Source organism: Rhinolophus sinicus, linkage group LG01, assembly GCF_036562045.2.
Source record: "Rhinolophus sinicus isolate RSC01 linkage group LG01, ASM3656204v1, whole genome shotgun sequence".
NCBI lineage: Eukaryota > Metazoa > Chordata > Mammalia > Chiroptera > Rhinolophidae > Rhinolophus > Rhinolophus sinicus.
Window position 1 is genome coordinate 11,311,909 of NC_133751.1, and position 19,511 is coordinate 11,331,419.

A 19,511-nucleotide genomic window follows, 5' to 3' on the forward strand; every position below is an offset into this window, starting at 1 on the left:
TCTTTCTAGGAAATATTAAGGTACAGTTTTTCCAATTTGGAAAAGTTATTTTGTGGAATTCTGAAATGAAGAGCTTAATTAGGACATGAGTCAAGTTTAATAGTTTTATACCTTGAGTATTATTGCAACTGACTTAAGGCTGCTATGAGATTCATATCTTTTTTTTTAAAGATTCATATCTTTGATTTTCTCCTTTGATCTGACCTCTAGCACTGTTATAATGGTTAATGGACTTTCGTTACTTGGGCTCACTTTTCTCCATTTTTCTCTCAGGTATTCTGTGTGTGTGTGTGTGTGTGTGTGTGTGTGTGTGTGTGTGTGTGTTTTCCCCTTATTTTCTTTGTCTGGGTGATTCTTCCCAAATATCTCATCTTCAAAGTTTTTTTCTTTAATTATATAGTGTTTCTCTTAATTACATCACGTACTAATAGTAAATATAGCCAAAATACCAACACTAAATGTCTTTTAGTGTTGAGTTTAAGGGAGATTTTGATTTTCTTATGCAAAAATTTCTCCAACTTTGAAAGAGTTTACAATGAATAGGGGTTATTTTCGTAATCAGAAACATTGAAGTAATTAAATAGAACATTCACCTTTAGATAGGAGTTGACCAGTGGAAACTTGAGCTGGTTTTTCAAGTCATCTGTTTTTTGTTTTCTAATCCATTTACACATGGCGATTAATGGCGAAGTGCTCCTCTTAATGGTAAGGACCATGGGAAGAATTAAGAATATGTGGATTCCGCCTGAATGAACAAAGATGAGAAGCCCATGGGGGCCCAAGAATCCCAGTGATTAAATATCAATGGAAGGATTAGCCTCATTGTTGATGGGTCCTTTCAGACGAGGATTGAACCAAGATCCTCAGTCATCAGAAAGTTGTTGACTTTGGAGGGTTGACTGCATCCCTCTCTTTATTTCATTCCCCATTCTCCACCTAGAGAGTGATCTTACATCCCCAGTTCCAATGGTTATGCCTCATGACTTCAGCTTCTCTCTGGAATCGCTGCGTTGTTCATGAACTGTCCCATCATCGCTGAAGGTCCTAAAGCATTGATGATTTTCAAGTCAAGCTTAATTCATGCCTGTTAGTTTCCTAGGGTTGCTGTAAAAGTTATCTCAAACTGGGTAGCCGCAGACAATGGAAACTTATTCTTATAGTTCTGGATGTTAGAAGTTCAAAATCAAGGTGTTGGTAGGGCCATGCTCCCTCTGAAGGCTCTAGGGAAGAATCTTTTCCTGCTTCTTCCAGGTTCTGCTGGCCCTAGCTGTTCCTGGGCTGGTAACAATATCCAGTGTCAGCCTTCTTTCTCACATGGCTTCTTCTCTAGTGGATGCGTGTCTCTTTCTAAACCTCCTCCTTTCTCTTATAAAAGACACCAGCTGTTGGATGTAGGGGCCACCCTAGTTCCCATAATTTCATACAGTAAGTTGATTGTATTTGCAAAGACCCAATTTCCAAATAAGGTCACATTCATACGCATAGGTACTTGGGGTTAGGATTTAAACATATCTGTTTGGGGGACACAATACAGTGCAAAATGTGTCCAACTATGTCATTGACTGCCTGTTGAAATCAATAAGGACATGTAGCATAGATGTGTACTTACTGCTAAGAGATTTGATTTTCCTAAAGCTTAGCTCTAATGTATCATGGTGATGCATTTGAAATTTTCAAAGGCTCTGTCTAGCCCTGGGGTCCCAGCCCTGCTTTCCCATTTCATTTCCCAGAACTCCTTTCTTAAATATTCTGAGCCAATGAAATAGGGGTCCCTTTTGCTCTGGAATATATCCTAGTCTCTATCTATTATTTTCCCCCCTCACACTTCTCTAGATCTAGACTGTTCCCATGTTTGCTCATCAAAACCTACCTCTTTTTCCAGGTCTGGTTGAAATCAGACATCTTCGTGCAGTTTCCTTGATGTCCTAATGTTTTTTTTTTAATGTTAGTTCATGTCTTTTATTACCCCATATACAACTACTTGTCTTCTGGTTTGCTGAAGCAGTAGGTCAGATGACATTTGCCACAATAATGTCTGTCAAAGTGACTGGCCATACAAACTCCAGCACCACATTCATCTGAAGGGCACTCCCGATGAAGGTAACTGCTCTTGCCATTCTCATGCACCTTATAGTATTTCAGGACAGCCAGCTTTCCCTTCTTTCTCTTATGCTTATTCTTCTTGGGAGTGGGGTAAGACTTCTTCCTTTTCTTAGCACCACCACGCAGTGTCAACACAAGATGAAGGGTGGACTCCTTTGGAATGCTGTAGCCAGACACAGTGCGTCCAGCTTCCAGTTGCTTGCCAGCAAAGATCAGTCTTTGCTGATCAGGAGAAATTCCTTCTTTATCCTGGATCTGGGCCTTTACATTTTCTATTGTATCCGAGGGTTCAACCTCAAGGGTGATGGTCTTCCCAGTAAGAGTTTTCACGAAAATCTGCATCTTGACGGCGATTCCACCGCAGATGGCAGATCGGAAAAACCCTTGATGTCCTAATGTTTACTGGCTCTTTTCAATGTGTTAGCATAGTCTGCCTTGTGTTTCAGCAAACTCTACCTAGACTGCAAACTCCTTAGAGGGCAGGGGCTCAGGCAAATTTATCCTGGCTTTGCCCATGGCACCACTGGACAAGTTGCTGTTGTTACGATAAATTTGCCCCAATTTACCAACATCAGCAGTCAGTATATATGCATGCTGCACAGGTCTCTGCCAAGATAGTGGGCTATGGAGCGTGGTAGCTAAGGGATGAGAAGCCCAAGGTAAAAAGGCCCATTTTTAGGAGACACTAGAGATGGGCAAATTCCCTAAGGACCCACTGGCAAGAAGAACGAGTCTCTTAGCTGCTGGGGAGCAGTCTTCAGCCAGGCTGAATCCGATGCTATAGCAGGAGCCAAATTAGGCAGCATGCAGTCCGAGGGAGAAGAAGGGTGGGTGTCTTAGTTAGTTTGGGTGGCTGTAACTAAATATCATAGACTGGGTGGATTAGACAGCAAACATTTATTTCTCAGGGTTCTGGAGGCTGGACGTCCTGAGAGGCCTGGATGGTCGGGTTCTTGGTGAGAGCCTTCTTCCTAGATATGTCCTCGCATAGCCTTTCCACGCACGCACAGTGATCTCAAATCTTATTCTCTTTTTATAAGGGCATCAATTCTATCATGAGGTCTCCGCCCTCATGACCTCATCTAAATCTGTTTACCTCCCAAAGGCCCCACCTCCAAATACCGTCACACTGGGGCTTGGGGCTTCAGTATAAATTTTTGGAGGATAACATTCAGTGCATAGCAGTGAGCAAGCAGCCAGGCAAGCAGGTTGGAATCGGCAAGTCAACAGAAACCAGAAAACAGAAAAAAATCCAAGAGCATTGCACCAACATGTGTTTGATTTCGAGGTGGGCTCTTCCTGGCCTGGGCTTTGTTAAGGGTCACGGGGGTTTGGGGCCGAGCAGCTCAGGACCTGTCCTGCAGATGGATGGGGAAGAATTTGTGCCTGGAAACTGACAGTCTTTGGGTAGAAAATCATGGAAGATCCTGAGGGTGGTAGGACAGGTAGAAAACGTGAAAGGCTGAGTTCTGGGATTTCAGGAGAATGCAATTTGGCTGGGAGGTAAGACTGTCCCACAGTACAAGCAGGGAGTGAGACAAAGAATGACTAAGGGGGTCTTTATGGAGGAGGGTGCCTGGAGGATGGCTGGTAGCATGTGGGGGGCCAGGATTGAGAGACTAGCCTTTATTACCCATGATCATGGAGGAAGGGACAAAGGTGACTGGTTCTAGGGAAAGTGAAACCTCAAGGATAAGTGGTGCAGGCCTCTGCTTTGGCATTCCCTAACTGTTGTGCTAGGTGGAGGCAAGCAGGTAGAGCTGGGTTACGCATGTGGCATCGGAAGGGACTTTGTACTGCAGACGGACCAGCTGACTCTTGAAAATGTATTTTTATTTACTGCATGGTTGTAAGGACAATCAAGTACATTTATTTATTATTATTATTTAAATTTCAAACTCATTTATTAGTGTACCACTCAATCATAAAAAAAAAAAAGTGGCTCCAAAGATAGGCTTACACCATTCTTTAAAAAGGAAACTGTTCCTTTTAACTTTACACCCACCCCACATCCCAATTTCAAAACACATTATTTAATTGTCTTGGTCATGGACATTCCCAAGATGAGATTTCATATTCTCCCTTAGCTTCTGGTTACCTGAAAACGCATGCTTTCCTTTACTGAAGGAGGTTCGTCCTGCTGATGTGGGTGTATCCCTTCCAGGATTCTTCATTCTCATCTTTGCTTCTGGAGGCATTTTCTCTAGTTCACTATTTCCATCTTCATTAAAAGCTGCGGCTACTTGAAAGCGTTTTTGAGGCAAGAGTTGAAACAGTTTCTTTAGGCTCACCTGATCCGTGTTTGATGGGTATGGCTGAGGCTTTCTTTGTCGTCTGAATGCCGATTGCAAATCCAAACTTGGAGATCTTCGCAGGCTTTGTTGGGACGTCTGCAGCTTCTTCTTCAGCTGATGGCTTCTCTGCGCTGCGACTCCAGCGGCTCCAACGCACTGCGGCTTCTCAGGCTTCTCCTCTCCCGCCTTCCTATTGGCCATTTTCCCGTTGCCGTTTAAAAGACCTTCTCCTACATTGCTGCTATGGGAGCTCATTGGTTGGTTTTGGATTTTTGTTGTTGTTGTTCTTTCTTATCCATATTTTCCATCACCTTTCACATCTTTATAACTCTTATATAGATACAGGTTTGTATTCTGTTTCTTTTCACGAAACATTGTGTCATCGCCATCTATAGTGTAGCCATGTTGTCCCCATACTTGTCGTCATTTATGACGGTCACATATTCCAGCGAGCTGATCATTTACTTAGTCATCCTCCTGTAATTGAATATTTATGTTGTATTCTTTTCTTTTTAATCACTATTTTAAGAGTCTCTTGAAGTTTGTTTTTCTCAGGATAAATTCTCAGGATGTACTATCTGCATTAAATATGACATTTAAAAAAAAATGGCTCTTGATTTGAATCACCAAAGTGCCTTCCAAACGTCCTGATCGGTTCCTGTGTACGTCAGACTCCACACAGACTAATCAGCACTGGGTCTTACTCATTTAATTTTGTTGTGTTGATGTTAATTGAGTCTCTCTTTCTTTGCTTTCTTTACTGAACTTTTTGTGTTTATTGTTGTAAACATTGTTTTAAGCTTTTCCAGAACGCTGTCATTGGCTTATGTCTTAAATCCTTAACATATCCCAGAGCAAAACAAATAAATAAAGCAAGAAACAATTTTGTGTGGAGTCCTCATCCGTGAGACCGTGAGGTGGAAGCACATTACTTCTGAGGGCCTTTCCAGCTTCCAATGTTGTGTCTTTGATTTTATGAACCAAAAGTGTAAAAGGTGAATGAGATGCAACATTAAGAGTTCTGGTACATGAGCTGGTGAAGTAGTTGTAGGTGACCTGTTATGGCTATTTTGTTTTTGTTAATAGACTATTTTTTAGAGTGGTTTTAGATTCATAGCAAAATTAGAGGCGGTTACTGAGATTTCCCATGTACCCCCTGCCCCCACCATGCACAGCCGCCCCCATTACCAACATCCCTACCACAGTGGTGCATTTGTTACAGCTGATGAATGTACATCGATACATCGTCACCCAGAGTTTATAGTTTACATGAGGGTCCTCGCTTGGTGTTGTACATCCTACGAATTTTTACAAATGTATCATGACATGTATCCACCATTACAGTATCATACAGAATAGCTCCAGTGCCCTAAAAATCTTCTGTGCTCGCCTGTTCATTTCTGCTTCCCTGCAACCCCTAGCAACCACTGACCTTTTCACCATCTCCATAGTTTTGCCTTTTCCAGAATGTCATAGAATTGGGTCGTGGTCGGTTTCAAGGAGGCCACTTCACCCTTGAGAGTCGTTCCTTGGTGGGCTTTCCGCACCTGCTCTTCTACTGGGCTTGCCTCTGGATGGGGTTTTAGAAGGAAGGGTTGATAAGGCCCTCCCACCCCAGGAATCTTCTGCGACACCTTGGCAGAGAAATGTCACCCAAGCCTTTGTTGTGGTTCCCATCGTGGAGGCCGGGTTAGAACAGAAGACCCAGAGTCAGAGGGTCTGGGTTTCAGTCCTGGCCCTGACGCGGAATAGCCAAGTCACTTGTCCTTTTGGAGGCTGGCCCTCTCTGGTCCCTCTGTGGAGTGATGCTGGAGCAGTGCCCACTCCTAGGGTGTAAGGGTGACACGAGATACACATAGGCTGGCCTTTTTCACACCAAAGGAGGGTAGGAAAGGCAGTCTGTTGAGGCTGAAGCTGGATGGCCTTGTCCTTGGTTGAGCAAATGAATTGTTAGAAGTTGTTCCCTGCAGGGAATGGAGATCTGCCTCCCTGAAACTTCCTCCCACCGATGCTGACTCTGCCCTCTGGGGACATAAAGCTACCCCCCTCACTCATAACTATTTGCACTGGCTGTCAGGCCCCCTCATTCCAGTAGCTCTTTCCAGCAGAACTTCTCTGCTCCTTCATCTGTCCTTCGTGTCACATGGATTGTTTAGTTTTGTAAACACCCAATTCAACATTTCAAATTTTGGTGTAGGAAAGTGTTATAGGCTTGATTGTGTCTTCATATGTTGAGGCCCGAACCCCCAGTACCTCAGAACATGACTGATTGTGAGATAGGGCCTTTAAAGAGGAGAGCAAATTAAAATGAGGCCATTAGAGTGGGCCCTCATCCAATCTGACTGGTGTCCTTATAAGAAGAGGAAATTGGGACACATGCAGAGACATCAGAGATGCTCTAGCACAGAGGAAAGACCATGTGAAGACACAGTAAGAAGATGACCATCTCCAGGCCAAGGGGAGAGGCCTTAGGAGAAACCAACCTGCCGACACCTTGATCTCAGACTTGCATCCTCCAGAACGAAGAAAATAAATTTCTGTGGTGTAAGCCACTTGGTTTGTGGGATTTTGTTGCAGCAGCCGTAGCAGACTAACACAGGAAGATAATTCAGTTTTATTCCCATCTTCCCACCTGTTTTCATTTTCAATATCATATTGCAGGCCCTTGTGCACATTTCTTACTGAACTTTTTTGGAGAATTAGTGAGATTTGCAGATTACATGCTGTCGTTCATTTTATGCTTTCTCCTGGGCAAAGACTGAGGAGTCATTTCTTTTTACAAGTAAATAATCAATACTTTTATAAATGGTGTTATGACGATGATTGTTACACTGGCTACTTTTATAAATCCTCTTTTGTGCTGGGCATTTTTGCTCCTGTGCATGTTATTAAAAAGTCCTGGCAAGGTGGGTATTGTTATCCTATTTTGCAGATGAGAAAGTGGGGAAACAGAGACAGTAGATGATGCAAGAAAGGCCACTCAGTATGGATTTCGTGGATCCATGAAATGTGTGCTCCTCAGCTGATGGGAGGGTTTGGGTGCTTAGGGGGCTGGGATTGGCTGAATCCCCCCCAATATTCTGTCTCTTCCAAGGCCACTATGTTCTCCAGCCCCTTCTATTTCACCTTCCTCTACTGAGAACTCCAGTGTGCTCATGTCCCCTGCTCGACTGAGAACCAACCCGTTCTCTGTTCTCTCATTTAATGTGATCCAATAGCTCACAGTCCTCAAAGGTATTTTATTTAGCCAACACCATTTAAGAATGGAAGAAATTTCCTGTTGAGAGGTTTTATATATGTGGTGTGTGTGTGCTCGTGGAGGCAAATGGATGTTTAAGTGTGTGTGAGGCGAAGTCGAGCAGACTCCGGAAGTCTGGAGACCACTTAGGTCTGTAACCCTCACTCTCCCACCAGCTGTCCAGCCCCGCAAAGCCTTCTGGGTTTCCCATTTATGGGGCCCTTTTACTGTTATGACACCTGTTTAAATCTGGTGTTTCCATTACGGGGAGGCATGTAGGTGGCTGGAACAAGCGGCTGAGCAGTGCCGACGTGTGCAGGCTGCCATGCTAAGACAGGCTGCCCCTCCTCCCGCCACTTCTTGTGGAAAATCCATTTTTGGTATTTGGTTTCAGTGAGAAAAACATAAAAATGTTTTCGGGGACCCCTCCCTCCCCTTGCTTGCAGCTAAAGTTTCAGCCTTTGACAGTGGGGGCTCAATCTCCTTTGAAACAAAGACAGCACTAATCAAAACATTGGTGGATCCACATTTTCTTTTCCTTTTCTTTTTTTTCTTTTGTAGGCAAAAATGGTGATCTTCTAAAGCATGTTATATGGACTTGTTCTGTGAAATTCCATGACATTAAACTTGCATGGTGACAGCTCCCTTAGAATTACTGACGTTATGAGGCAGGAGAGCGTGGCTGTAGATAGGGTGATATCCCCATTTTGCAGGTAGGAAGCTGTTAACCGACATTTGTGTGTGTGCATATACATATGTGTATATATATACATATATATGTATATGTATATACACACACACACATACACACACATATATTGTATATATATACTTATTTAAAAACAGGAAATTGAAATACAGCAAGCATCCAGAAAAGTATACGTGATCCTAGGTAGCTAGCTTGATGAATTTTTATAAACAACACACCCCAGTAACCAGCACTCAGATCCACGGCCACAACCCTTCCCTGTGCCCGCTTCCTGTCAGCACCCCGTTAGGGGCGATCCAGCCCTGATTTCTAACACAGCGGCTGAGTTTTTTACTTGATAATGATGAAGTCATATTTCATGCCTTTCCATGCTTTCAAGATGTCAAGTGTCTACTAAAGTTACACGCAGAAGTCTTGTTCTCCTCCTAATCCTGTGTACCCCATTCTTTCTACACCCTTAGGTAACTACTTTTCTTGGTTTCCCGTGAATCCTTGCAGTATGGGTTGATATAAATACAGGTGTGTATTCTGATTTTTGCACTTTTCCTTTTCAAAAGATAGCACCCCCTTCTCACTGTTATGTTCTGTGCTGGATAACTTCCCCTGGTCTCCCCGCTTCAGTCGCACTATGCTCTGTATAGTGGGTTGAGTAGTGTTCGCCCCCTACCCCCCAAACTCATGTCCACTGGGACCTCAGAATGTGACCTTATTTGGATATAGGGTCTTTGCAGTTTATCCAGAGGAGGCCGTACTGGATGGGGTGGCCCCTGAATCCAGTGATTTCAGATCGGGGGGTACAGATACAACGCGAGAAGGCTGTGATGATGGAGGTGGAGATTGGACTGATGTAACCACAAGCTTAGATTGTGGGGGCCACCAGAAGCTGGAAGAGACAAGGAAGGATTCTTCCCTAGAGATTCCAGAGGGGCTGCAGAGGGACATTGGAAGGTGTCCACACCTTCTTCATTTTGGACTTCTAGCTTCCTGAACTGTGAGAAAATGAGTTACTGTTGTTTTAAGCCACCCAGTTCGTGGTACTTTGTTATGGCAGCCTTAGGGAACTAATACACTCCCCTTGCCCTCTCTCCTGAACTTCCCACCCTCTCCCTGCCATCGCATCTTTACCCTCTTCCCCATTGAGGTCAGCGGCTCCTCTAAGACATGTCTGATCGTGTCACTCCTGCAGAGATTCCCCATTGTTCACTGGATGTAGTCCAAGCCTCTTGGTCTGGCGCTGTCCCCTGCTCTGACTTTTCCTCGTCACCTGTCACTCACCCCAGCCTCACCTACTCGCTCTTGAGGTGGATGTAGATTGGCAGCTGCCAGTGGGGTGCCTGTGTTTGGATTGAAGAGCACTGGGTATGACTGAATTTGATGCATGTGAATGGATCTTCTGCGATCCAGTGGTCCGCTACTGTCCTCACAACTCCATTCATTCAAAGGCTCTTGCGTTTCAGTTACCTTCATGGCCTCCCAGGTGGTTCAAGTTGCAAACTTCACTCACAGATTCACAAACGCAATGTGCCCCCGCCAGTGCTGGCACAGTTGCATAGTGGTGAGGACACCCTGGTTCACATTGTCTGCTCAGCCACTTACTAACAGAATGACCTTGAACAATTTATTATTACCTTGTTCCACTCCTCAGTTTTCTCATCTGTCAAGTGGGGGTAATAATAGTACCTACCAGGTAGGGCTGTTTTGAGGATTAAGTAAGTTAATTCCTGTACATGTTTCCAACGGGCCTGGCACCTGATAAGAGCTCAAGAAGTGTCAACCCAAAATCGCTTTGCTGAGCTGTCTGTTCTCCCCTTTTGGTTTAGTCCTGCTTGCTTTTCAAGGCTCAACGCAGGCACCATCATCTCTAGAAAGCCTTTTGGTGGGACCTTCTCTGCTGGCATTAAAATCCCATGGTCTTCTATGAATCTATGAGGTGTGATCAAAAGATATGGTGAATGTTTAAATAAAAGCATTTATTACAGTCAAAGACACATTGCCATTAATCCCCCTCAAAATACTCCCCCTCGCTTCGAACACACCCCATCGTTCTTGCCACTTTCTGAAGCAGTTCTGGAAGTCTTCTTTTGTGAGTGTCTTTAGTTGTGCTGTTGTGGCTGCCTCGGTGGCCTGAGTCAATTCAAAATGTTTACGTTTCATGGTTATTTTGACTTTGGGGAAGAGCCAGAAGTTGCACGGTGCCAGATCCGGTGAATAAGGTGGATGAGAACACACCGTAATGTTTTTATTTGACAGAAATTGCTGTATCAGAAGCGATGTGTGACACGGAGCCCTTTCTGTTGTGATCACAAAATATGGTGACTGTTGCTGCCCAGTGCCATCCACCTCTTCAATATGAGAAGAGGTGTGTTGATCCTTAGTAACAGTGTGTAACAAGTTTCAACTTGTTGGGTGCAGTCGGCCAGGTATGAGCTACGGTTGAGAGAAGGTGAGTTTTAAAGTGTGCCATAAACCATCCTCCATCATGACAATGCTCTGTCACACATCACTTCTTGTATATGTCAATTTCTGTCAAATAAAGACATTACAGTATGTCCTCATCTACTTATTCACTGGATCTGGCACTGTGTGACTTCTGGCTCTTCCCCAAAGTCAAAATGATTCAGGACAGGGAGGCAGCCATGACAGTGCAACTAAAGACACTCATGAAAGAGGACTTCCGGAACTGCTTCAGAAAGTGGCAAGAACAATGGGATAAGTGTGTTTGAAGCGAGGGGTAACATTTTGAGGGGGTTTAATGGCACTGTGTCTTTTACTGTAATACATTTTTAAAAATTTAAGCATTCACTGTATTGTTTGATCACATCTCATATGTGTATGCCTTTCTCCTTCGAGGCCTTGAACTTCTTGAGGGCAAGCCCCTTCTGGAACTCCGTCATCCCCACTCCTGGCGTGGGGGCCTGGCTCTCCATAGGTCTTCCTTCAGTTGGATGCTTGCTCAGGAAAAGAACAAGTAATGAGCTGAGTGTCCTCCCTAGTGTCAGGCTGCCAGGGCTGTACCTCAGACTCTCCTGTCAGCTAAAAATACATGTTTTGGGTGGGGGCTTTTCTGTTCCCATGGGGAGGTGTGGAGAGTGTCTGAGCTCCGTGAGAGATCATGGCAGTTGGAAGGAGAAAAAGACATGGGTGGAGAACCAGCCTTCCAGCTTAACAGTTAAGGGGACTTGCTGCCATCCCTAAGCTCCCGTGGGATCTGATAGAGCGGGTCCTTAGATGGCAAGTAAAGCTCATTTCTATCTCACAGTGTCTTCCCACTAAGCTCTATAAAGCTTTGTATCCATCCCATCTATGAATTTTAAGGAATCAGCTAATTTAAACATGCTTCAGTTTTAAGGTGCTATGAGAAAAAATTGGATTAACAAGAACTTCCTGTATCAGCTTAGAGCAACAAGGACACTGAGGAAAATGTCAAGCACTGCAAATCGCCTAACAGTGATTATTCTTTTAGGATTTTTTGAGTGGTAAAGACTCAGTGTGATGGGCTGGTAGACATTAAGATTCTTAAGTACTGATTTTTTTTTTTTTTAAAGAGTTTATTGGGGAAGGGGAACAGGGCTTTATTGGGGAACAGTGTGTACTTCCAGGACTTTTTTCCAAGTCAAGCTGTTGTTCTTTCAATCTTAGTTGTGGAGGGTGCCATTCAGCTTCAAGTTGTTGTCCTTTCAGTCTTAATGGGGAGGGTGCAGCTCAGCTCCAGGTCCGGTTGCCATTGCTAGTTGCAGGGGGCACAGCCCACCATCCCTTACGGGAGTCGAACTGGCAACCTTGTGGTTGAGAGGATGTGCTCCAACCAACTGAGCCATCTGGGAGCTCAGCGGCAGCTCAGCTCAAGGTGCTGTGTTCAATCTTAGTTGCAGGGGGCGCTGCCCACCATCCTTTGTGGGACTCGAGGAATCGAACTGGCAACCTTGTGGTTGAGAGCCCACTGGCCCATGTGGGAATCGAACTGGCAGCCTTCGGAGTTAGGCGCATGGAGCTCTAAACGTCTGAGCCACCGGGCGGGCCCCCGTAAGTGCTGATTTTGGATTCTTTGGTTCTGGAACTTAGAAGAGTGCTGGCATTAACTCAGGAAGATCAGTTTCCTGTAGGTAAAGATGCTTGCTCTCTTAGTGCAGGCACTGAGGTTTAATGACCTTTCAATAAGGCATGAACATCCTCAAAAGAAAAGGACCTTTGCTCAGCATGTTGGGCTTAGAAGTTAATAGTGAGTTTGGACATGCCTCGCATGGTTTTTGTGCCTAGAAGGTACTCGATAAATATTTTGTGTTTTCCATTACATTGAGGGTGTTAGGTTTTTGGATCGGAAACTTAGGACCCTGGAGAGGTCCTCCTGGTTCCAGGAGGCTATTTGCAACAGGCCTGATTCCAGGCGGCTATTTGCAACATGTTTGTCCTTTGAAGGGGGAAGGACAGCTCAGTGCATGGTGGAATTGGGCATTGACGGGATCAGGAATCCCTCATACTTCAGAAAAAAATTTTTTTTTTCTCCCGCCACGAGCAGCGTGGGGCTGCCCGGTTCCTTGTGGTTAAAAGGGCCGCTGCGGAGAGCAGACAGCCCCAGCTATGTGCAAACGTGTGCTGTGGCGCTGCAGCCGGAACCCCTGCGTCCCGCACAGGCGCGGCGGGGGCTCCCAGGCAGCGCCTCGGGAAATTCTTTATGGAACCTCCTTCTCTCCTGGCCACACGTTACCCCAGAGGGTCTGTAGCTGTAATGCCCACTATGACCTCAAGCCACACTGTGCCCACTGAGCCCTTGAATGTGTGCTGTACGTACAACTTACAGACCAGATTTCAAAGACTTAGTAAGAAAGAGAAGAACGTAAGCTCTTTTTATAAACATTTTTATTGGAGATTATTGGGGAACAGTGTGTTTCTCCAGGGTCTATCAACTCCAAGCCCTCCTTCAATCTAGTTGTGGAGGGCGCAGCTCAGTGGCCCATGTGGGGATTGAACCGGCAACCCTGTTGTTCAGAGCTCGCCCTCTAACCAACTGAGCCATCCGGCCACCCACGCTATCTCTTAATAATTTTTATATTGATTATATGTTGAAGTAATATTTGCAATGTACTAGGCTGAATAAAGTAGGTTATTAAATGTAATTTAACCTTTTTGTTGTTTTGAAATGTAATTACTAGAAAGTTTAAAGTTATGTTTTTGTTGGATAGTCCTGGTCTAGAGGATGGTTGTCCACTCTTTTCCTGGGGTAACCTGCCAGAGTGGGTGAATGATCTCCTTTTTGAAGAATCTCTTAATTCTGATCCCGACCTCCCGCCATATTTGAAGCCAGGGCGTGGGAAGAAGAAGTGGAAAGATGAGTGACTCTAAAAAGTGAATTTTCCTAACTAGTGCACTGGCAGGACAGGAATTTCCTCTGCAGCAAAATTAAGGTAGGAAAATTGAGACGATCAGGCAGACACGATACCAGCACCTATTATGCATAAATAATAGCACCGCATATTTAATTGCTTGACTCCCTTTTAATGCTTAAGAATAAAGAAGTAAGAGTAGTCAAAAGATTTTGAAATAGTTTAGGAAAAATTAATCAAGAGCAGAAAAGCAGTAGCATAGCAAAGGAAGGGAGATGCAGATCCTGAGGTGAGATGTCACCTGTTGGCTTGTCACATCCACAATGGCATCCATCTGTGTGTTGGCCTGGTCAGGTGTGGGCATCCATGATGGTGCTGGTTTTAGTGGGTCCAGGGGGAGGTTTCTGTGTCATCTTCACGCTCGCTCCGTAGCCAGAATAACGCGTCAGTCCTTGCGTCATTAAATGGCTCTGTAGAAGAATGAACTACAGCAGTCGCCCCTTAGCCTCAGTGTGGTTTTGCTTTCCATGGTTTCAGTTACCTGTAGTCATCCATGATCCGAAAATGTTAAATGGAAAATTCTAGAAATAAACAATTCATACATTTTCACTTAGGTGCCGTTCTGAGCAGCGTGATGAAATCTCACCCCATCCAGCTCCATCCCACCGGGCATGTAAATCATTCCTTTGTCCAGTGTCTCCGGCTGTATCGTCTTGTCCGTTAGTCATTTAGCAGCCTTCTTGGTTATTAGATTGACTCTCTCGGTATCATACTGTTTGTGTTTGACCAACCCTTATTTGACTTAATAATGACCCCAGAGCCATCGTTAAAATTGTTCTATTTTATTGGTAGTCATTGTTGTTCATCTCTAACTGTGCCTTAATTTATACATTAAACTTTATCATAGGTATGTATGTATAGGAAAAACAGTGTACACAGGGTTCAGTACTATCCGCGGGTTCAGGCATCCATGGGGGTGTTGGCGTGATCCCCGCGGATAAGGGGGGACGATTGTACATGCCTGTTTGCGTCGCTTGCTGTTGGTTTTGTAGTTTCATGTTTGTTTCCCTTGCTGTTGCTTGCTGGCTTGTTTCCCCTGATGGGTCTCTAAAACCCTTGTGATAAGAGATCTTGTTTTATCTCTTTAACTCCTGTATCGTTGAACATGAAAGGCATATTTAGGTTGTGTTTGTTGATTGATAAAGTTAGTGCTTAATAAAAAATGCAGATCATTCTCTTTCCTTCTCTTCTGCCCTTCTTCCCCTCTGATCCTGCTTTTTTCTCTTTTGCTGTGTCTCTCCCTCCGTTTCATCCTGTGTTTTTTTTTTTCCTTCTGAAGTATGGGCCACATTGAGAAGTCCTGGAAAATGTGTGTTCAGCTGGTCCTTCTGTACCCTTTCTTTTTCCTAGGAAAGGTTTATCTTAACTGACTGCCGCTTGCTTTTTTATTGGATCACTTCTGCCCTTCCCTTTGCGCAGTCTCCTCTCACTAAGGCACCCCAGAGGTGGAAGGCCTTCACGTGGTACCCAGTGGCTGGCTCACAGCACAGACTTGCCTTGGATGGGGGCCAGGCACAGGGTTGGAGCTGGGCAAACACTATTCCACCGGTGAGCTGATTGGATGGAAGCCCAGGGTGGAGTACCTACCCATGGAAGCCTTATTTTTCTTAAGATATTCCAAACAGTGAAGGGGGAATAAACAGTCTGCTAATTAATTCTGTAGGTGGCAGTAAATTTGGAGGTGTTGCAAAGCCCTCTGTGCACAGAGGACATTGGGGAAACACAAAGAGCTGTAGAAAGGTGAGGCAAGGCTGGGGGACATGAGATTCTGCCTGGAAAAGTACAAGCTGCCATCTGGAGAGAAATTAGCTAAGATAGTGTGCTCTGTGGGGCGTAAGTCAGTGGTGCTGTGTTTGACTTGGAGCCAGAACTGTTAAGTCCTGTTTCTTGTTCTTAATAGTCAGTAGTAGTCATTTATTTTTTTTTTAACCCCAAAGTTTATTACTCAGGAATAAAGCCACTCCTATACTCTGTGTATGTAAAGCTTGTCCTTAAAGGCAAACAGATGAGAAAGAAGTGTGTCCCTCTAAAATCATTTGCCCGTCTGCTTCCATTTCCTTTGGCTCTGGCTCTGGTCCCCCAGGGTGCCGGGGGGTCCAGGATCTTGGGGGTTGGTTCTGGGAATTGGAAATGAGGCCGACCAGCTGGTGGGGCCAGCTGCCTGCTCAGTGTGGATCGGGAGACGACGCATTGCTTCTGGGTGTCTGTCCATCAGGAGGCCTCATAGAGTCGGTCTCTGGGCTACCCAACAGTTTATAGATTTATAGATCTCCAGCCTTTGTGGGCCTGCCTCCTCCTAGGAGTGTCATAATTATACAAACATGCTTTAGTGCTCTGAGCAGGCTTCCATTCGCCAGTTTGAAAAACTGGGATTGCCTTCTGCGTGAAGAGCAGGGATTTTTTGAGTTGGATCTCTGTTTAAGTCTCCGGGCAATCTTGGCCAACGGGCTTAGTTTCTCAGCCTCAACTTTTTTATCTGTAAAATGGCACAGTATGGTTAAAGAGATATTGTGTATAGAGAACTTTGCTTGGAAGTGACCTTCAGCTGGATAAATGTTAGCTGTCCTTGAAATAAGTATAGGTCATATTCAAAACCTTTTCAATATGAGTTCAAAGGACACCCTACCAGATGAGGTTGCCCTGGGAAATGGCATTGACACTAGACCAGAACTGGGAGAATAACGGTGATATCAGGCCCTGCAGGGGGCTAAGACAGGACATGAGTTCACGTTTGAGTTTCTTGATATGGTTGTTTGAGTGCCAAGTTATCTTCGTGCCTTGCTGTGTGGTAGAGTAAATAAACATTTGCAGGGGGTTTACAAAAGCAGTGGTAGGTCCTTCCTTAAGCAAAGATGGTGAGCAGTAAATTATGTGATGACCATGACAGAGGTGAGTGAAACTGACGGGGCCGTGGAAGGGTCGAATCTTTACTAGCTCAGAGATTGCGAGCTTTTAGGTTTATGACCACACGTCTGTACAGCTGCTTTGTAATGCCTGTCACTCTCTGCATATGAGGAGGAATTATTCTGGGGAGAAGAGTGATCCTGGATGGCTGACCTGATTTGTTTCCTTCCAGCCTGAACTGGGCAGGTAGCCCTGACCCACAAGGTCTTACACTGCCTGAAAGGAAATCCATTTGCTGATAGGGAAGATACACTTAGAGATAAAAAGTGAATATTTTGTTTACAGCTTCCTTCTGTGGGTTTAGCCAAAGTATTAAAGATCTGGTGACTGGACCATACTCCTCCCGTTTCTGAAATCTTGCCCTTGAAACCAGACCATAATTACACTGATTATTGTTTTCTAATTGTTTTATCTGCATTCGTTTTCTCTCCCCAACCCAGTGGAACTGAGGATTCTTTGAGGATCAACTTCATGATTCCCTCCACTTTCAACCATGATTGGACTCCACAAAAATGAGGTGTAATAAAAAAATACGGTGAATGTTTAAAAAAAATTTATTAAAAAAAATGACACATTGCCATTAATCCCCCTTAAAGTACTCCCTGTTGCTTCGAACACGCTTATCTCATCATTTTTGCCACTTTCTGAAGCAGTTCTGGAAGTCTTCTTTTGTGAGTGTCTTTACTTGTGCTGTCGTGGATGCCTCGATGTCCTGAATCGATTCAAAATGTTTACCTTTCATGGTCATTTTGACTTTGGGGAAGAGCCAGAAGTCGCACAGTGCCAGATCCAGTGAATAAGATGGATGAGGACACTCTGTAATGTTTGTATTTGACAGAAATTGCCATACCAGAAGCGATGTGTGACACGGAACGTTGTCATGATGGAGGATAGAGTAAAGACAGTCACAAAAGAGGACTTTCAGAACTGCTTCAGCAAGCGGCACGAACAATGGGATACATGTGTTCAAAGAAAGGGGGAGTATTTTGAGGGAGATTAATGGCAATGTGTCTTTTACTGTAATAAATTTTTTTACATTTTAAACATTCACCGTATTTTTTGATAATACCTTCTACCTAGCTGAAGGATTAAATAGGGATTTAATTTCTGTTAATTTATATTCTTTCTGTTTCCTAAAATATAACTGAATTTTTATCTTGAGAAATATTTTAAATGAAGGTCATACACGTAGTGTACTGATGTTCCTGCTTCTTCCGGAAGAAATATCTTTATTGATAATCAATCCTTCTCCCCTGCTTTAGTCCCTACTCTCTCTGATTATTTTATTTCTCTCTGTGAATGAATGGCTGTTGGTGTTTAAATACTGAGGTCGCTTCTGCCTTCTTGTGTACCATGAAGCTTAGAATCACCCCCTTCTAGGGCTTTTCGTCTCAGGTATGTTAGTGCCTGTATCAACAACAGACTACTAGACTGTTGGAATGTGCAGACATAGAGCTCCCCTTCCGTTTCTGTTTGTGTGGGAGAGACATTGCCTTGGGGGAGAATTTATATCTGAAGGGTTATCATGGGCGTGGTCAGAGATTTGACCCTTGGGAGACTGTTGACCACAAGTAGCTTAAGATGGTGTGGACTGGGAGATGGGAGGTGTAGAAGAGATTGGTATAGTGGCTTGGACTTCGTGACTTCTACGTAAGGTCCTTTCTGTATCTTCAGGTTTTGTGATAAGTGGAGGTGAGGTGTGGTGGCTTTTGGGGTGATGTTAGCCCAGTCCTTTCCCTCAGGGAGTGTTCAACACTTGCCTGGAAGGAAAAGGTGAAAGTTTGAGAATCACCTCCCTCTTTAGTGATCCATCAGGGCGAAAGGAGAACTGGCAAAACTGTCTGCTCTTGGGGCCAGCCCGGTGGCTCAGGCGGTTGGAGCTCTGTGCTCCTAATTCCGAAGGCTGCCGGTTCGATTCCCACATGGGCCAGTGGGCTCTCAACCACAAGGTTGTCAGTTTAACTCCTTGAGTCCCGCAAGGGATGGGGGGCTCTGCCCCCTGCAACTAAGATTGAACACGGCACCTTGAGCTGAGCTGCCTCCCGGATGGCTCAGTTGGTTGGAGCATGTCCTCTCAACCACAAGGTTGCCGGTTCGACTCCCGCAAGGGATGGTGGGCTGTGCCCCCTGCAACTAGCAACGGCAACTGGACCTGGAGCTGAGCTGCATCCTCCACAACTAAGATTGAAAGGACAACAACTTGACTTGGAAAAAAGTCCTGGAAATACACACTGTTCCCCAATAAAGTCCTGTTCACCTTTCCCAATTAAAAAAAAAAAAAAAGTCTGCTCTTTGCCTGCTCAGTCCACAGGCTCTTTGAATGTCTTCTTTGTCTTTGTCTTGATTTTAGTAAATGTATGCAGGCATTTGTTAAATAATCAATTATCTGTAGTTTAAATTGCCTCTGCCTGGAGTCATTAAGACCATTTATTTTTAGAACTTTACATGAGGCATTATAAGTGTGGCACAGGCTTTCTCTATAGTTGAGAGGCACAAAAATGTCTTTTAGTGTTTTAGTATTGGGCCTTCCCCAAAATTCCAATAATCTGGGCTTCCTCAGCCCTCCCTCGACCAAAATTTGGTTTCTAGAAAATACATGCGCTTCAGCATGAATAAGTTCCAGTGAGTGTGATAGGAGTTTCGGTTTAAGTAGAGGCAAGGAAGCCCCGGCTGCTGGGTTAACAGAGGCAGAAGGTATGCGGGGTTTTTTGGGGTCTGTGTTGGTGTGCAGAACTTGTAGCTCCAGCTGGTGCCTGCATTCTAGCTGGAGTATGTTAAATTGAGTCTCCTTGCCTGGAGCCCAGCTGCTCAGGTGTTTAGCCCTGAGTGGGTGGCCCTGACATCTTTGGAAGTTCTTGGAAGCTTGAAGAAAGATCAGGAAA

General features: G+C 44.5%; 1 protein-coding gene, 1 non-coding gene and 2 pseudogenes across 5 annotated transcripts in view; 1 reads left to right on the forward strand and 3 right to left on the reverse strand.

The window, feature by feature from the left end:
• The window catches only part of TIAM1 (TIAM Rac1 associated GEF 1), a 360,045-nt gene that overhangs the window by 8,968 nt on the left and 331,566 nt on the right, over positions 1-19,511 (forward strand). The window lies entirely within an intron of this gene.
• LOC109446604 (ubiquitin-ribosomal protein eS31 fusion protein) lies at positions 1,963-2,501 on the reverse strand (annotated as a pseudogene).
• On the reverse strand, positions 4,137-4,598 carry LOC109446606 (PEST proteolytic signal-containing nuclear protein; annotated as a pseudogene).
• LOC141568108 (small nucleolar RNA SNORA76) lies at positions 12,871-13,001 on the reverse strand. The gene has a single exon (XR_012491126.1). It is a non-coding gene; the product is annotated as a small nucleolar RNA SNORA76 (small nucleolar RNA).